This window comes from Mirounga angustirostris, unplaced genomic scaffold (genome assembly GCF_029215605.1).
Source record: "Mirounga angustirostris isolate CCGP_5_RB_7025 unplaced genomic scaffold, mMirAng1.0.hap1 SCAF_2, whole genome shotgun sequence".
NCBI classification, from domain to species: domain Eukaryota; kingdom Metazoa; phylum Chordata; class Mammalia; order Carnivora; family Phocidae; genus Mirounga; species Mirounga angustirostris.
This window is the reverse complement of record NW_026991710.1, coordinates 114001964-114021649: the sequence shown is the minus strand read 5'-3', so window position 1 is coordinate 114021649 and position 19686 is coordinate 114001964.

Sequence of the window (19686 nt, the reverse complement as noted above, 5' to 3'; positions counted from 1 at the left end):
AAATTAAAATAAAAAACTTAATAAAAATGCTAATTTTAAAAGAAAAAATGTTTAATGAATATTTAATTACTGAATTTCCATTTCTCAGGAATATTAACGGTTGATGATGTATGTGCAATCTGCAAAATTAATGGAACATGGGGCTTCATCACTGACTATATACAAACCAGAAGAAACAAATCTGTAGAAGATACATTAACCACTACTTGAAAGTTAATCTTTATTTTAGAGATTTTATGCCTAGAGAGGACAGTTTAACATGTTCAGTTGCAGAACTGCATTCACCCATTATTCTATGAACTATGGTTTTTATTTTATTTTTATTTTTTTATTTTTTTAAAGATTTTATTTATTTATTTGAGAGAGAGAGAATGAGAAACAGAGAGCACGAGAGGGAAGAGGGTCAGAGGGAGAAGCAGACTCCCTGCTGAGCAGGGAGCCCGATGCGGGACTTGATCCCGGGACTCCAGGATCATGACCTGAGCCGAAGGCAGTCGCTTAACCAACTGAGCCACCCAGGCGCCCGAACTATGGCTTTTAATTGGAATCAAAATACACCTCTAAAATAGCATCACTCATTTTCAAGTCCACGCTTTCAACTGCAAATACTAAAAGTGAAATAATATCTTTGCTATCTCAGCTCCTTGAAGAGAAGACAAAATACGCAAATGTTAAATGATGTCCAATTTATGTCAGTGTCATCAGACGTTACAAATAAAAAATAGGTTTCAATATGATTTGAGATTTCCACCTACCTTGCAGATTCAAAGAAAAGGATTTGGAAGTTCATTCTATCAATATGTAACACCTTAAATTATTGTCAATGTGATTATAAATTTAATTAATAGTATACTAGATAGAAAATAAAATATTTTATTTTTGCATGAAAATAAGAGTAAAAATAAAATATTTTATTTTTGCACTATAATATAAAAAATATTTTGATGGTAACATAAAGAAACATGGAACAGAAATGTAATTGGTGTATAAAAAATTCATATTATTTCTAAAGAAGCAGTAGTTATATACCACTAGTGATAGAATGCATTATTATCAAAATGTATATATATAAACAGAATAAATGAACTATACATTTTTGTGTGAAATATGTTATCAAATATAAAACGTATGTTTCAACATGACAGTAAATTGCTTGCTATTTTTCTGACCAATCATTAACTTAGAAATATTTGATTTTTCATTAAAAAACAATTACAGAATGAAAACAAAACAAAGCAAGATGAGTATCCTACTATTATATTTGGCATTTTGTAAACAATTCCACTAAATTTTGTCTGTATTTTTTTCAAAACGACTTGTAAACTTTTAATCTAATAATCAAATAATGGAACAACTGAAATATTTTCAGTTTTAGAGGATGTGTTGATATGCAATTATTAAGAGCAGTGCTACAGAAACATGTTAGAACATACATGTGAACAAGAAAGGGAGGAAGGAAACATTATGAGGAAAAATTTTCTGGAGAAGTTTTTTTACTTGGAATTCTATAAACCAACCTTGATAATTCTCAACTTCCCAGGGTGATATTTTTGATGAAGCTCCTATAATTTAACGGATTAATATTTTATTCATAGTAGATTAACATAAAATAAAATTTAGAAAGCTTTTATTTTTATAATAAAAATTTAATAAAATATTCTAAAGAATCATAGACATGTTATATATTACAAGTATTATTGTAATACTTGTTCAAGAAAGCTACCTGAAATGAGGCAAAATTGTATGTGTGAAAATAATTTGTTTGGGAATATATGTAAATTTCAATATAAAAATGAAATTGAGAATATTTTTTTTAAAGATTTAATTTATTTATTTATTTGAGAGAGAGAATGAGAGAGAGAGAGCACATGAGAGGGTCAGAGGGAGAAGCAGACTCCCTGCCAAGCAGGGAGCCCGATGTGGGACTTGATCCCGGGACTCCAGGATCATGACCTGAGCCAAAGGCAGTCACTTAACCAACTGAGCCACCCAGGCGCCCCAGAAATTGAGAATACTTTTTATTTTCAGAATTTTCTCTAAATTTACCAGAGACCTCAGCCACTATAGAGTGCAGTTCTGATAAAATAGTATGTATAGAGTGCTGAAATGGCCAAGAATATTAAATTTATTATTTAGTAAGTTAACTTTGGAGAGATTGTGGGTAATTTTGACAAAATTGAAAAATAATAAGACAATACAAAAAAGATGTCATTTCTAGAGAAAAATACAAATGATAAAATGTTAAATGCGATATGGTGAAGAAAGGGTATCTAGTTACAGGGATATATACAAGAAAATTTTCCTAAGTTACTTTTTTGTTTGTTTGTTTGTTTGTTTGAAAGATTTTATTTATTTATTTGACAGAGAGAGACACAGCGAAAGAGGGAACACAAGCAGGGGGAATGGGAGAGGGAGAAGCAGGCTTCCCACGGAGCAGAGAGCCCAATGTGGGGCTCGATCCCAGGACGCTGGGATCATGACCTGAGCCGAAGGCAGACGCTTAACAACTGAGCCACCCAGGCGCCCCGCTACTAAGTTACTTTTAATGGAGAAATGATTGCACAAATATTTTTCATATTGATAAATCATCCCATTAATAAAAATAATTTAAATAGACATATTTTATATGTCCATCAGTAAAATAAAATCTACATATTGGCCAATAAATAAATACATTAAATATTAGTCATTAGTTATTCTTAGTATACCCTTTGCCTCTCGAAAGTATTCAAATTCGCCTGTATGTATCTTATACAAAGCTTTTGGGATAATCATTTCCTCATGCTTTTCAAGAAGGAAAAAATGAAACTTCTTCCTATTTTTGAGAGACAATACAGCTTAGAGTGTATTTTTCCTCTAGAAATGAGCTCAACCATCTAAGATTCTAAACATTGGACAGACTTCACTCTGAGTACCCATAGATAATGTATGCACTTCTCAACTTTGAAATGAGCCTGAGTGTACCCCTGTGGAAGTTCCATGTGGATAAGTAATATGAGTTGGCTTTCCAATTCATCTGCATCAGTGTCCACTTGATACCTTAAGTCATCATATTTTCAGTCTCAGGTTTCCACAGATTGATGTTTCTGGGTCTGTTCATATTCTCAAGACCAGCAATATTAAAGGCAAAAATATTGTCACACTTGTTAAAATAGTAAGGAAGATTTTATTAAGGCCTATTGTGTTAGGTATCAAGACTCAGAATAGGAGAGAGATTAGGCTCAACTCTGAATACAGCAATGACAGGTGGGGATTTATAGCCAATGAGCAAAGTGAGAAAGTCAAGGGGATGGAAAATTAGACATCAAAGGTAGGGGGGAGTCTTGCTAAACCAATTTAAGAGAATTCTTGCTAAAGAATGGCCAAGGACTCATATATCAAAGGTGAGGGATAGGGAATTTGATCAGATATCAAAGGTGGATGTTTTCTTTAAACTGACTCAACAAAATTTTTGCTACAACTGGGCTGGACAGGACAAAGAAAGGACAGGGGCTAACTGGAGGCCTATTTAAGAAGAGGGCCCAGAGGAGTCTGAATGTTTGATCAAGGAGAGAGTCTTTGTTAGAAGTGGTCAACATGTTGATGTTTCATTGTTGGCCTTCATTGGACCTTCCTCACTTTAGGATCTCGTCTGCCTCAGTGAAGTGACAAGATGGCCACAGGTCCCAATGCATGCACTAGCTGAAGTTTCTTTGGTTTTCTGAGACCACCTCCTGGCCCTCAACTAGACTGCTTGAGCTTCTGATTTACTGTCGGGGGATGTTCATGTTGGCATTCTTTTGGTTTTTCTTAAGAGACACTAATAAAAGAGAGCATTGCCTTTGCAATCTCTTCTTGACAGTTTCAAGAAACTCTTCTGCTCCTACAGTGCATAACCCCATTCTCCGAAGATCATTTGCCATGTATGCTTCCGGATACTCCATCAACAGCATGCCAAAGACAGACTCAATTTGTGGTGGACATAGAAGACTCTTAGGGCAGCATGCAGTTGATGAATCATGAGAGGAGTCCTAACATCTTGCTTTTTAAAAGTCTGCAAGTAGCATACTGGAGTGTCTGTGATTTTCTAGAAGACATTTTTCTTCTCTTGTCACTATGGCCTCACCTGCCATGTGAAACAAACTTTTTTTGTTGTTGTTGTTTTGTTTTGTTTTGTTTGTTTGTATTCTGATTGTCCTCATTGTATTGAGGAAACAGCCACTTTATTTCATACCTCTCTTATTTTTATACTGAAGTTTTACAGATTCAGTAGTTAGGAGAATTCCAGAAAGGAAATGAGAGCAGTCGTTTGGAACATGTATCAGAAGTTTTCCATTCCTATTTTGATGGAGGCAAAATTATAATTTATGAATTGGAAATTCTTCATTCCAATGCTATAGCATCCTAATCTATAACCAAATTTCAAATGCCAAAACTTTGTAATCAGTCTCTGTTAATCTATATTAGTTTTGGTTGCTGTGCCATTTATGATCTTTCCAGATGCAAATAACAGTAAATCCAAAGGAAAAGTTTTCTAAAATCTTAAAGTATGGACAGAAACTGTCACTTACTTCTAATTCAATAGCATAAGGCAAAGGTGATGGATGAATGTGATTATATGCACATGATTGCATGACATAAGATTGTAATCACCTAGCTAGAAGATTATCTTTTTAATGATTTTGAGGAAGGAAGTTGTCAGGCAAAGAAATGAAGTTGGCCTCCAGCTAACAGCCAGTAGGGAACTGAGGCCCTCAGTTTGACAGCCCAAAAGGAACTTAATTCCTCCAACAAACTTGTGAGCCTGAAACACATTCTGCCCCAGTTGAACTTCAGATGAGACCACAGTTCTGGCCCATATCTTGATTACAGCTTTCTGAGACCCTGAAACAGAGGACCCATCTATGCTGTGTGCAGATTCCTGAACCACATAAATTGTGATGTAATAAATGTGGGGTATTTAAGGTGCTAAGTTCATGGTAATATTGTTACATAGCAGTATATAATTAGTACAACTAGCTTGAAGTTTGGTTGATTGAGTAGTTAAAAATACTGCTTTTGGTCTGTGTAGAAGTTATTGCTGCAAAACCAACCACCTCAAACTTTAGTGGCTTAAAACAACAGTTATTATGCTCATGATCTGTGAATCAGGTATTTGGATAAGGCTGAGTTGTGAGATTCTTCTGATCCATACGTCATAGTGGTATTTAGCTCATGATTGGTTTGGTCTAGAAGGTTAAAAAGACTTCCTTCACATGCCTCATACCTTGGCAAGGATGTCTGGAAGGCTGGAAGCCTGGGATTAGCTAGACCATTTTCCTCCCTCTCCATATAGTTGCAAGTTCTCTCCATATGGTCTCCCCAGCAGATCACTGGACTTTGCACATAGAATCTAAGGGCTCTAAGAGCAAGTGGTCCAAGACACAAGAGCTGCCAGTCTCTGAAAGATCCATGTTGGTCAAAGCAATCAGAGAGCCCACTCAAATCCAAAATAAGGTGTCATTGGAGGTGAGTCCTTCATTATGGACTTAATGTTTATATCCCTCCAAAAATCATATTTTGAAATCCTAACCCCCAATGTGATCATATTAGGAAATAGACCTTTGACAGGTAATTAGGTCATGAAGGCGGAGCCCTCATGAAGGGATTAGTGATCTTGTCAGAAGAGACACAAGAGAACTTGCTGCCTCTCTCTTTCTCCTCCATGTGAGGATACAGCAATAAGACAGCTATCCAAAAGCCAGGAAAGTGGGCTCTCATCAGAATTCAGTCATGCTGGCACCCTGAGCTTGGACTTCCTGCCTCCAGAACTACAAGAAATAAATATTTGTCATTTAAGCCACCCAGTTGAAAGTATTTTTGTTATCACAACTTGAACTAAGATAACCTCTCAATGGTATGATTGCTAAAGAAATTTTGGCCATCTTTAATTCACCATAGTAGGCATCTTGGCTATTCTTTCAAGGTCAAAAGCTGCCCTCCCAGTGCCTTCTTATTATACAATTACAGGCAAAGTTAAGAAGAGAAAACTCATGTTTTCTATTTCTTACAAAGATGGAGGTAAGTGTTCCCAGAAGTAGGCACTAAGTTGTATGATATGCTCAGAACTATAGCAATTGCTGGTAACATTTGGCTTAGACAAGCTAAGGCCATATGTGAATATTATTTAACTTTCATAATATCTGAGTTAGGGACTATTATTATATTGTTATAATTTTATTCCTTTTAAGTGTGCTAATTCCTAAAAGTCTACAATAACAATTATATTAGCCAATCTTTGTCAGTGTTATAGATAGTTACTATCTAAAATGACGGGAAGGTAATAACAAAGCGTATATTGCTCTTATACAGCTTACATCTTTATTTATCAATCAATAAATTATTATATGCTAGAAACTGTGGAAGAAAGCAGGGAGACAACACATTAAAGGATAGATCATATATATTGTTGATGCTTGCCAGAACCAAAGACAAAACAGTTATGAATAAATAAATTTTAAAATATGAAATTATTTTGGGGATACTTCATCAGTGGTAGATATAAAAAAATGCATAGAATGTTCTCCTTTCCTAAGAAATGATATACATTTTAAAAAGTGAATATTTCAAATTATTGAATTTATGATTCAGAAATATCTAGAAACCTATCATTATAAGAAATATGATTTAAGAAATCATATGATTTAAGATAGAGATATGTACAAAAATATGATTTAAAGATAACTATACACATGTCTATTTCTAATTAAGGCACTAAATAATTATGTGCCAGTGCCCACATTTTTCAAAATCATATGCAAAAATTTGTGTACTTTGCAATGCCCAAATATACATCAGTGAGAAAATGCTATTTTCATCTTTTAGTGCTAAAATAACAAACTAGTATTTTTTCCTGTTTAATACTGAAGCCAGTATACTTTTTATAGAAGAATTTCAGCATTTCAAATTGAAGTGATGAGAGAACTTTATTATTATCAATCTTCAGGCATAAGAACTTCAGTATCATAATGACATGCCCTACAATCTGCCTCCAAGTGGCACACTGCATTCCTGACATGCCATCTGATGAGGGTTGATACAAGGACATAAGACAGACATAAAAAACAGTTGTTCATGCTAATATCCCATCAAATTCATGGAAAACAACATTTGACTACATCAAATGAATTTTTCCATTTCCACTCTTGCCATGAGATGAAGTGTTCCCTTTCCCTTTTCTTTCTTTCTTCCCCTACCCCCCACCCATTTTTTGGTTATTGTTGTATGACTTTTTCTAAAAACATAGATAAGCAGTAAGATAAAATATATCTCCCACTTATTTCCCCTCTCAAATACATCCTTTTTTTCCCCCTTTTCAGGTATAACTAAAATGTTAATCAATATAATTTATAAATTTAATAAAATATTATGGATGTAACACACAAGATTACCCTTTATGTAGATAAGATTAAATCTCCTTTGAAAGTGATATCCATGGGGCGTCTAAGTGGGTCAGTAGGTTGTGTCTGACTCTTGATTTTGGCTCAGGTCATGATCTCAGGTTTGTGAGATCGAGCCCTGCCTTGGGCTCTGCATTGGATATGGAACCTGCTTAAGATCTTCTCTCTCCCTCTCCCTCTGCCCCTCCCTCCTCTCTCTCTCTCTCTTTAAATAAAAAAAAAAAAGAAAGTAAGAAAGAAAAGGAAGTGATATCCACTCTATCTCTACCTTGCCTTGGATTTAGATGAGATTAGCATTTACGATTTCTAGAAGTTTCACCCAAGGAAAGCATGTATAATGGAGGTAAAAGAGCCCAACAAATAAAGATTATTATTACTTTCAATTTTTACAGTATCTAAATGCAAATCTGCTCTTCACAGAGTTTGTAAATTCACTTACATTAAGGTATGAATGACTAATCAGTATAAATTTTTGCTATCACCCACGGTAGCTACGTTTAATGAGCCCAGAATTCTTTCCAAAAATTGTTCATAGATCATGAGGCATTGATGAATAGGGTGAATGGATTTATGATGCTTTTTTTTGCAGATTGCAAATAGGAGTCTTTTGGGGGCCTTTGAAATCACATTATGCACACACTTATCTATTCATAATACTGACAGTGTCTAGAAATGGAACAACTGCTTTCCTAATGGAATTGGCATAGAAAAATACATTCAATATTAATATTTGTCTTTTATGTCAGTATAAAATATTTTCCAGGTAACCATACTTGGAATTTTGTGTCTCCTTTCTGGCAAAGTGAATCTTTTTACAATACTCCTTTGAAATGTGTAATAGTGAAAGGAAAAATGAATCCTTAGATGTTAATGAATTTTATGTTTTCTGTAGCTTTTGCTATTTGTAGCATCCAGTTGCTTAACAGGTCTAAAACAAAGATATTCATAGATAAATGAAGCAACAATTATTCTGCCATTAATATTGACCATTATTATAAGGGCTGAATTAGTGTATTTTAAAGAAATTGAGAAAATACTCCCATTTGATTTCTTTTTTACTTCATTTAACTCTTTAGCTAGTAAGAATGCTTATTAAAATAAAAACTTATTCTATGTTACAACTTTCTACTTTTTATGTGCAATGAGAAATAGAAATTTGAAGATATTTCAACTCAACTATTTCTATTATTCCTCTATCCTTCTGGGATATTTGATGATTTCTATCTCCCTTAAGGATTTGAATGTCTAGGTAAGATTTCACCCAAAGGCATAAAAGCCTTTTAAAAATTTAATTTTAGAGCGATCAGTCATGACCTTTTTCTGTGACATATTATCAATTTTCACATCTCAGATATACTTGTAAATCCAATGTTTACAACTACCGAATCCAAATCACTAAGAGGTCTTACTGTTTTAATTCAGGGAGATCTGCTACCTCACAATAGGAAGTCAACAAAAATGACCATTGTGGGCTGTTGGCAGGTGTTGTGAAGAGACTGGGAAGCAGGAGCCGCACTTAGTGGTGACTTTGAAAATAAAAGAAAGAGGGTTGGTATGGGAGAAACCAAGTGGGGGAAGACTGGGTTCCAGGATTAGGTAGATGGCGAGAACATCTGAGATTCAGTGCACAGACAGGAACACTTCCCTGGTATTTGACTGACTATAAAGCCAAGGTCTACATGCTTTAGAGAGGAAATAGAAACGAGGTTTCATCTTTTTCCTAAATGACTCACATGTGCTTTCTCCTTCCTTCTTACCTGTCCTTTCCATGTATTTATCCCTACCTCTGCTGACACATTCCCTATGATACTTTCAGTAGTAAATACAGCAGACATTTGTTAAAGTGGTAAAAACAGATTTTATTCAGTAACTACTGACAGTAGGAGAAGAGCTGAGATCCATTTTGATTTGTGCAGTGGTGACTGGCTGTTTTCAAGGGAGAATAAGGGAGAGGGAGTGTGAGCTCTGCAGATTCAGAGAAGTGTGAAAGTACCAAGGGTTGGTCAGTGTAAACGTGATTAGGCAAGCTGTATCTGCCAGCTGGCAGTTATCCAAGGTAGGATTCTATCTTCCCACACAGCCTGGGAGAGAGAAGCCTTATCCTTCTTAATGACTATATTTCAAAGAAATGGTTCTCTGGTCCTTGAGAGGCTTTTGAGTTGCAAGAGACACATATTTACAATTGTAAGCTCTTTTTATTTTATTTATTTATTTATTTATTTATTTATTTATTTATTTATTTATTATTTATTTTTTTTTTTAAGATTTTATTTATTTATCTGAGACAGAGAGAATGAGAGAGACAGAGAGCACATGAGAGGGGGGAGGGTCAGAGGGAGAAGCAGACTCCCTGCCGAGCAGGGAGCCTGATGCGGGACTCGATCCCAGGACTCCAGGATCATGACCTGAGCCGAAGGCAGTCGCTTAACCAACTGAGCCACCCAGGCGCCCCTGTAAGCTCTTTTTAATAAATGCTTTAAGAAAGGGAGGTCAGGGGCCTGTTATAGGTGTTGCTAGAACAAATGGTAAATTTTCCTGCAGCATTAATCTTTCTCAAGCAGGAGGTTTTTGGGGGGCGGGGTGTGTGCCATCCAACGCACAAGGCCTTATGCTGTTAGAAGCCATGCTAGAGTATGGTCACCTCTCTTAGTGCGGGGTTTGGACGAAGTTGTCATGTGCCCAGACTTCTGCAGTTCTCGGTCCTTCTGATGTCTGTGTTCCAAATATAGAGGGTAGCAGGTTACCTAATTTCTGACTTCCTCAATACCTACGTAGCAAAAAAAAAAAAAAAAAAAAAAGTGTCGATTGAAATATTAGTAAGAAGAAGTAATAAGAAAAGTTTGTTGTCAATAGGCTCATCTGAAATATGATCCCTTTATAATAATAAATGTTCTGGAATATATAAGCCTGACCCTTACCTGTGACTTCGTCTAGAAATCACTATAGCCAGACACTTACCGGTCTTTTGTTATCCGTTGCAGTGAGGTACTGTTTTATGCAGTATTTTAATTTTCAGCTTTTTAACTCACCATTTATGTAAGTGCGTATGTGTGTATTTTAACAATAAAATTATGGTTAATAACATTAAATCATTACAAGTGATATATTGCCATATGAAAATGTATATTTGAAGTATAATTTCCCTTGTGTTTAAGTTCTAATAACAATGAGTATAAAGTAACTAAATAATGATCAGACGAAAAGAAGTAAGTTATAACATATATAGAATTAATAGCTTTTCTTTCTCACTTTTAAAGATAATCAATCCAATCACTTTAATTGTCTATTTTAAAACTTAACTTCTGAAAATTTTAAAGGGAATGAGTCCATTGGTTAGTCAATTTAGTTTTTATGTGGGAAAAATCATGGATCATTGTGGCATTTTGCTATATTAACTTGCAATGTCCATCCCAAGGGAACATATCTATAGTTAAAGACTGGATAACAGAGAAAAGAAATTTAATATTTAAAGAACAACTGGTGCTGACTGTGAGTTTTAGTTTACATTAGAGAGCAAGATCTCTTCGCTTAAGTGGACCTTCCATTTGGGAGCCTTCCGCTGGCCTTGGCTGGCTAGAGAAGCTCGCACCAAGTCAGTCTTTCTTAGTTTCGCACAGTTTACTCTCTTCCAGATGCCATCACAAGAACTGCCTCATATTTGTTCCTGACACTGGTTCAGTTCTCACTTAATCATCAACTTGTTCCAGATCTAGTCAACAAATTCATATTTGTCTTTCTTCTGTTCACCACTTTATTCACTAATTATTTATTTTATGAAACATCGTTACTCTGATCTGATGAGCATGGCATTATTGCACAGTTTTAATATAAGGATTATCCTATGGGATTTCTATGCAAATCATTTAATAATGCATGCTATTTTCTAGTTGCATTCCTCACTGAAGAATTAATTCATCTCATTTAAAACCTGATGGCAAATTTCCTTTGCTTTTTGGCAGGCTAGCAGGTGGTGAAAGTAACATGAATGAACATTTATGTGGTGCCTATGGTTCATTAGAATTTAGCATTGTGAGTAGTAGGATTCTAAATGCTCTATGATGCTGTTTTACCAAAGCTGATTACATCTGAGAGTTTTACACACTCGTCTTCAATGTTATACCAAGGAATGAGTATAAAATGCATCAATATTGCCTAATGTTACAAAAAAAATAAGAAACAGGATTTGCGTTTTAAGCTAAGGCAGTAAACTAGAGGGTTTGCTTTGTAATCCAGATGATATCTTGTAAACTATTGTATCAATTTGTGAAACCAAAAGTACAATGCTCTATTTTCTAATTTAGATAAATATTATAATGTTCAACTGATATCTTCTTAGCTTTCAATAATATCATACAATTAAAACATTATTTTTCATCATTGTTCAACTTAAAGTATTTTCAGCATTATATCTTTGTCTAATCAGTTGTAAATGGTAATATAACTAATAGATATAATAGATACTGACACATTCATGAATATAGCTTTAATCTCATACATAAAAATCAGGTATGAATAACACAACATGTATTATACAGACTGAACAGGTTATCAAGTCTGGAACACTCTCTTTTGTTTTGAAGGCATTTGTATGTTATATGTGCTTTGTAACAGTGGTTCTCACAGTGTTTTCTGGGGCCCCATAGAGGTTCTCAAACCCTTATGTGGTTCAGTGCTGCCAAAACTATTATTTCCATAATAATACGATGATAATATTTGCCCTTTTCACTCTCAATTCTCTTACAACTATTTATTTTCGGACGCTACATCATATATAGTATCATAGTTGTTTGAATGCAAAAGTGAAGATGAGTATTCAGCTGTCTTCTCTCATTTTTTTTTTTAAAGATTTTATTTATTTATTTGACAGAGAGAGCCGGTCATTAAAGATGTGCAAAACTGTAAGGCCATATCTTTCTTCGCATCTTTTTTATTGTCTAGGATGTTATAGTTCTTTTTCATTAAGTTGTAGTAGATTTATTGTTGTTTTTAATGCTATTAATTAATAAATAAGTGATTTTAAATCTCTCAGTTTTAGTTACCAGTATAGCAAATGTTAGTTACATAAAGAAAGCCCCTTGGTACCTCAGTGGTTGTAAGAGAGAAAAGAGCTCTTGGGACCAAAATGTTTCAAAGAAGCCGATCTAGAAGCCACCAGTGGAAAAGGATTATTTTTAACTTTCAATTTTCTTTTAATACCTAAAAACTACCAATACTACTAACAAGAGTAACAACAACCTGCTCTTTATCTGTCTGCTTTATTCAAACAGTCATTTTATCTCATTGAATTTTTCTTTCACATAGTAACTTTTGTATTGAGAAACACCTATTTTACAACCCTTGCACATGATTCCATGGCAGTTCGTGAATATTTTTTCTTGCTTATCCCAGGATTTGACTGAGTCAGGACGCACGTAGAGTGCTGCCTCATGGATTTGAGGTCGGCTGTGGAAATCATTTGACAAGTATTGCAAAAATGAAGTCTAGTTTGTGCAAATTTCCACAGCACCTTTCTTTATCATGAACATGAGAATTCAGCCTTTTCTATTATATTAACATTTCCATTATTTAGTATTTTTCTGTTCAAAGAACAAAAGATGGCTTCAGTTTTTAAGAAGCACTTCTATATAATTAGCAAACTTCAAATATAGTATATGACAGTAGGTGCAGAAAGTGACCTGACTAAATATTCTGATTATATTTTACAAGTTTAAAATGTGAAATATTCACTACTGATCATTCACACAGAGCAGAAATACTTGCTACTCACACATATACTATAAATGACATGTTACCAGGATTTTGAGTTTCCTTATTTTGTGACTAATTAAAAGTAATTGGAAGTCATTAAATAAGCAATTGATTCTGCTGACAACCTCCTGTGGAATTTCATTTTTTACTGGCCCTTTCGAATTAGAGTAGTAAAATTCAAGAGCACTTGGTTATGAGAGCTATAATCTAAGTATTTTTCTTAATGCATTGATAATTTCAATTAAAATAGAGTTTATTGTCTTTGAAAATGTTTAACATTAAAAAAGCCTAGGTGAAACTAAGAAAAGCAAGCTGGGCATATGATGACACAGGAAGAGCAGTAGGTGTGAGGGACATCTGGAGTCGGCAAGTGATGCATGAATTCTTTTCCTGTGACATTCTCCACAGCCATTCTGGGAATTCAGAAAAAGTGTTGAATGTGCCTGGAAAAAACAACAACAACAACATGAAATTGCATTTTATATGACTAGCTCATTCACTCACAATTTGATTTTAAATGCTATAATGTAGGAATATTGCTTGAGATAAAGAATGCTGGTTGATAAAAATGGAATATAAATAAACATTTTATAAATACTGTATTGGTTAGATAAATATGTAAGTTGTGTTTAACAGATGGTATTTATTAATATTTTATTGTATTTATATTTATTATTATCAAACACAAGCATATACCTATGAACATATAGATGCTCATTAAAATTGAATTCCAATGAGTTTAGTTTTAGGGACTTGATCATTTTTTTCCCCCTTTTTAAATATGTAAAATGCTGAAGTGTGATTTAAAAAATTAAAAGTTTCTTTTGCAAAATTTTCACATTTCTTTATAAAAATCATAATTTATATCTGAAAAATAACCATCCTAGTAAAATTTCTTTTTTTTTTTTTAAGATTTTATTTATTTATTTGACAGAGAGAGGAGGGAGCCCGATGCGGGGCTCGATCCCAGGACCCTGGGATCATGACCTGAGGTGAAGGCAGATGCTTAACGACTGAGCCACCCAGGCGCCCCAAGCCTAGTAAAATTTCTTATAATGTTCTTTCAATTTTCCTTACTTCAGCCACAATAGCTTTACTATCATAAGTGGGAAAATAGAGAAAGAAATTATAGAATTCATCAGTTTCTAGCATCTCTTGTATCCTGTTTGATAATTCTTTTTTAAGTAAAGCAGTTTACAGAAATTACATTTACATGTGGATCAGAAAAGAGACACAAACTTCTGACTTTACAGATGGCTGTTTTTCTTAATTATATGGATAACAGTTTAGAAATAACTAATTGGTCATGCCTGACAAGTAGTAGCAGTTTTTCCAAGATAAACAAATGTTCACATTTTTCATACTTAATCAGAGACTTTATGTGCAAAAATGACCAAATGTATCATCTATTCTAAGCCTCCTGTGTTGTTTTGTAATAAACGACCATCTGTACTTTGATTTGACTGAGTTTGTCTGTGATGACCAGGGAATCTGATTACATGGCAGATGGTTTGGGGAAAAGAACTTGTCTTTTTTAGAAGTATGCAGACAATCACTTTTCAATATTTTTGTCCATGCTTTCCTAACTTGCATCTGCTACTTTTGATGTAAAGGTAAAATCGAAGATACCAGAACCTGAATGTCGTCTCTCTGCTTTCCTAAAATCATATGAAATGTGAGGGCATGGCCACCGTCACAGGCATGTGCATGTTAGAACGTCAGGCTTATTAATAAGGGAAACAAAAGTATGCTTCCATGTCCATGGGCTTGGTATTATTAATGTGGGGGCTTCTGTCTAACTCTGCCTCTCAGCAACAAGGTAAAACTTTGCATTCTCTTAGGTATTCACACTGTTGGTGCCGTTTTCCCTCTCCATTGTCAGACGCTCTCCGATGCAAGACTTGATAGAATCAAAAATTGTTCGGTCAGATAAAAATATATTCATTTAATAAATAATGCACACGTTGGCACAATATCTTGACATATTTAAAACTGATTTATATAATTGTTTTTTTTTTTTATCTTCCTAGTTATCCTATCCAGAAAGTACAGACTCTATCCCTACATTTTACAAGATTATGAGAATTTGAAGAGATTGAGCTGTTTATCAAAAGGCCATCATTTATTAACCAGCAGGGCTGTAACTCCACCTCAGGATAAAAAGAACTATTATTTTTTATATGTCCCTCCTCCCACGACTAAATGACCACCTTTTTGATGAAATAATTGGTGTGTGCACTCTGTTAATTTCAATTCCTAGCAGATGTTTCACAAAAGCAAAAAATAAACCCCCAAGTTTTATTAATTTTCCGAAAGTGGTATTTTTACCTTCATTTATCTTCACGTGTTTTTTTAAGTTTCCTTTTTGATTTCTTGGTTGAACCATTCATTGTTCAGTAGCCTCCATCTATTTGTGTTCTTTCCAGATTTTGTGTGTGTGTATGTATGTGTATGTGTAATTGATTTCTAGTTTCATACTGTTGTGGTCAGAAAATATGCATGAAATGATTTCAATTTTTTTGTATTTGTTGAGACTTGTTTTATGTATGGTCCAACAGGTGTTCTATTCTGGAGAATGTTCCACGTACGATTGAAAAGAATGTATATTCCTCTGTTTGGGGATGGAATGTTCTGAATGTATCTATTAGGTGCATCTGGTCAAGTGTTCCATTCAAAGCCACTGTTTTCGTGTTGATTTTCGGTCTGGATTATCTTTCCATTGAGGTAGGTGGGGTGTTAAAGTCCCCTACTATTATATTATTATCACCAAATTATTTGTTAATAATTGTTTTATGTATTTAGGTTTTCCCATGTTGGGCGCATGAATATTTATGATTGTTATATCCTTTTGTTGGATTGTTCCCTTTATGATTATGCAGTGCCCTTCTTTGTCTCTTGTTATAGTTTTTGTTTTACAATCTCTTTTGTCCAAAAGAAGCATCACTACCTCAGCTTTCTTTTCACTTTCGTTTGTGTGGTAAATGTTTTTCCAGCAATTAGGGTGCTTGCTGCTGCGGTCCCTTAGTTCTCTTGATCAAACATATAAAAATGTAAGTTATAAGATAAACTTGAGAAAACATTTAATAGAAATTTTAGAAAACTACGACATAGAAACAAGAGGGAAAGGGGCCACTATAGAAACAAAGACAATTTCTCTGAGCTGAAGAAAAACCTTAAGGTTTTAGATGAAAATGTATCACTGAGTATTAAGTAAGGATATTTAAGGAGAAGGAAAAAATGGATGCATAGATAAGTAAAAACAGCCACTTGAATATGCTGTTTGGCAAAGTGACCATAACAGGAATTACAAAGGACATAGCCATATTAATGAAACTATCATGTTCTATATCTATAGCACTTACATTAACTAAAGAACTGACAGACTGTAAAATGCATACTCATGAACTCCCAATATATCAGTGCCCATTAATCTGACTCAGTTTGAAGGATATTATGTATAATTACAAACTTACTAATTTTGAAATCTAGATGAAATGGAGTTTTGAGGGAATAAATGAATTATGCAAATATGTATAAAATTGTCTTAGAAGGACTAAATTGATCAATAGATGTGTAACAGCAAAAAAAGCTAAACAAACAAAAACTAAAATGTCCAAGCCCTCTTACTGGTTTAACCTAAATTCCATCTGCATGAAGATTTTCTGTAAAAACTGAAGTAAAATCAAGGACAAAACTATTTCTTTGCTCCAAGAAACTCCCAATGCTGAAATAAAAGTTACCAAATTTCCCAGTCCATTCTCTCTTAGTATTATATAAACAGATAGTCTATATCCAATAGAAAATCCTGAACCAATCTGGTTTATCAGCTTGGAAACAACAGTTCTGAATAAAATAACTGTGAAATCATGACAGTGTGCCACTGCAATAATTAATACAGTGTCATCTTAAATGTAACTGATTTTACACTGTATTTTCTTTTCTTTCCAAGTTAGCCACTTGGATCAATTTCTCACTCTTCTATTTTTTCTCCTATTTCCTAAGTGTAGTATACATCAATATTCAGTCATTAGAGTTTTTTCCTTGGTTGATCTATATTTTCTCCACAGTTAAAATCTAATGTCCTGACTTCCCATATTTATCTCTGGAGTCGCTATTCTTAAAATTCATTCTCCACTGTCTAATTTGTTCCTGACCTCTTTTCCTAGGCAAAATTCATTTGACGTATTGCAAACAGATATGTCATTCTAGAAAATTTCTTGACTATGACACCTCTCCAGATCAAATGATGACTACATCTTCCACTTGTTTAAAAATCAAGATAAAAAACCTAGAGTTCTTAGCTTCACACTCAAAATCACTTTCAATGTGGCCTGTGTCAGGATATGCACATTTATCTTCCCATATTATTTGCAAAAAATATTTATTCATTAAAGCTGATTTATTCCTATCCTTCAAATTTATCTCACTCATTTACCACTCTAGTCCTTTGTCTCCACTTTCCTTCTCACTTGATATCTGCCCACCACACTTCATTTTATAACCTCAACTTCAAGTCCTAATTCATAGTTGATTCCTTCTAAAATCTTTGCAAGTTACCAACTTCTTTATGACATTCTCTTATTTCTTTCATAATTAACATACAAATACAGATAACTTCTGAACCATAAAATATGTCTAATAGTTGTTGAATGCATGTATACAAGATTTTGAAGATAGAAAATTAGCCTTCATCCATAAAATGACTGAAGTAAAAGTAAAGGAAAAATATAAGCAAAGGCAGGGTATAGAAATGTTCTGGTTTTCATGGCAATAAATACTTAAGGAGTAATGGCTTATGAAGTATACTTCTTAATAAATCAAAGAGGGGTGGGGAAGGTATTATGAAGACAGAATAATTAAAATAAACACAACCTATTTGGAAGAAACTTTTATGCATGTAAGTGCCATTTAGACCTTAGGAAGCAGTTTTGTATACAGCATTCTGTCATTAGTATGATAATAATTCTTGGACATCCAAATACACATCATTTACGTTCATTTCATTGTTCTAAAGTAATTATCTAAGCAATATTGATATTTTAGGCGGATGATTCTTTGTTGGAAGGGACTTTCATGTGCTCTATGGAATGGTGTGTACCCTCCATGTCCTCTACCTGCTAGATGTCAACAGCATCATCCTTCACCTCTTCCCAACACTCCCACCACAGCTGTGACAGCCAAACACATCTTCTGATATTGCCAAATGTTTCTTGGGGGAAAAAAAAGACCTATTTGAAAAATATTGCATTAAAGCCTCTTTAGGATGGAATGCCTGGGTGGCTGAGTCAGTTAAGCGTCTGCCTTCTGCTTGGGTCATGATCCTGGGGTCCTGGGATCGAGACCCACATCAGGCTCCTTGCTTGGCCGGGAAACGGTTTCTCCCTCGGCTTCTCAGCCTCTGCCTGCAGCTCTCCCTGATTGTGCCTGCTCTCTCTTTCCCTGACAAATAAATGAATAGAATCTTTAAAAATAAATAAATAAAGCCTCTTTAGGAGTAAAGTGCACAAAGAGGATTTCTTTCTAAAATTCCTGTGCTTCATTTGCCTGGGTAATAACTGCCATGGTAATAAAAGTGGTGCAAGACATTCTTTAATGCTTTTTAAATCATTTTAAGGAAGAATAACTAAATTTAAACTATCAAAAATCAAGTAACAAAATTTTATATCATATTTTAATATGATCATGTGGTTACTACACAAATTGGAAGAAATGTTTTTTCTACATTTTTAAAGTCATACTCTTGCTTTGATATTATCAGTGATCTACATTTAACTTTTTCATTGCTCTGTTTTGCATATAAATCCATTCCTATGTATGGTTTGAACTCAAAACTAAATTTATATTTCTGAGAATCAGTTCCTATAAGAAAATGAATGGAAAGTATTGCATTGTGTATCATCTCATAGATGGGGAAAATTACTTCAAAAAGTTAGGAATAGCTTTTGCATTCACGGGGCTTAAGAGTGTAAATCTCCCTTTGACACTAAACCCAGAGGAACTCTGCTCTATTCTTATTTTCCAAGTCTAAACAGCTATTTCAGGAGACATCAAAAAGATATACTATGGGGTAGTAGGGATGTTTAGCACATTGGGGATAATTTGGGTTGGATTAAGGTACACTAACTTCTGTTGAGAGTCCCATTTCTTCCTGTAGTGAAAAAAAGTGCTAAGAAGGAATTTTTTATATTCATACCAAAGGCAACTAAGAAACATTATCTGGGGGAAAATCTCAGTTTTAAGACTCCATATTAATGCAGTGCACTGAATCTCACACTACTAACATCAGACATAGCTAACCTGAGGGTTAGCAGCAATGCCCTTCACTTCTATGCTATTTAAGTCCTATTATATCCAAAGATCCAGTGATTATAGCATAAATCCTGTATGCTTATGAAGAAGTTCCCCTCAAAATCAAAATTGTGAAGAAGATTTTCCTAGTTTTCCTTTATTTTTTTGGTTATAATTTTTACTAGAACTCTAATTTTTTTTCTCCTAATTCCAGAAACCCAGTTTTCCAGCA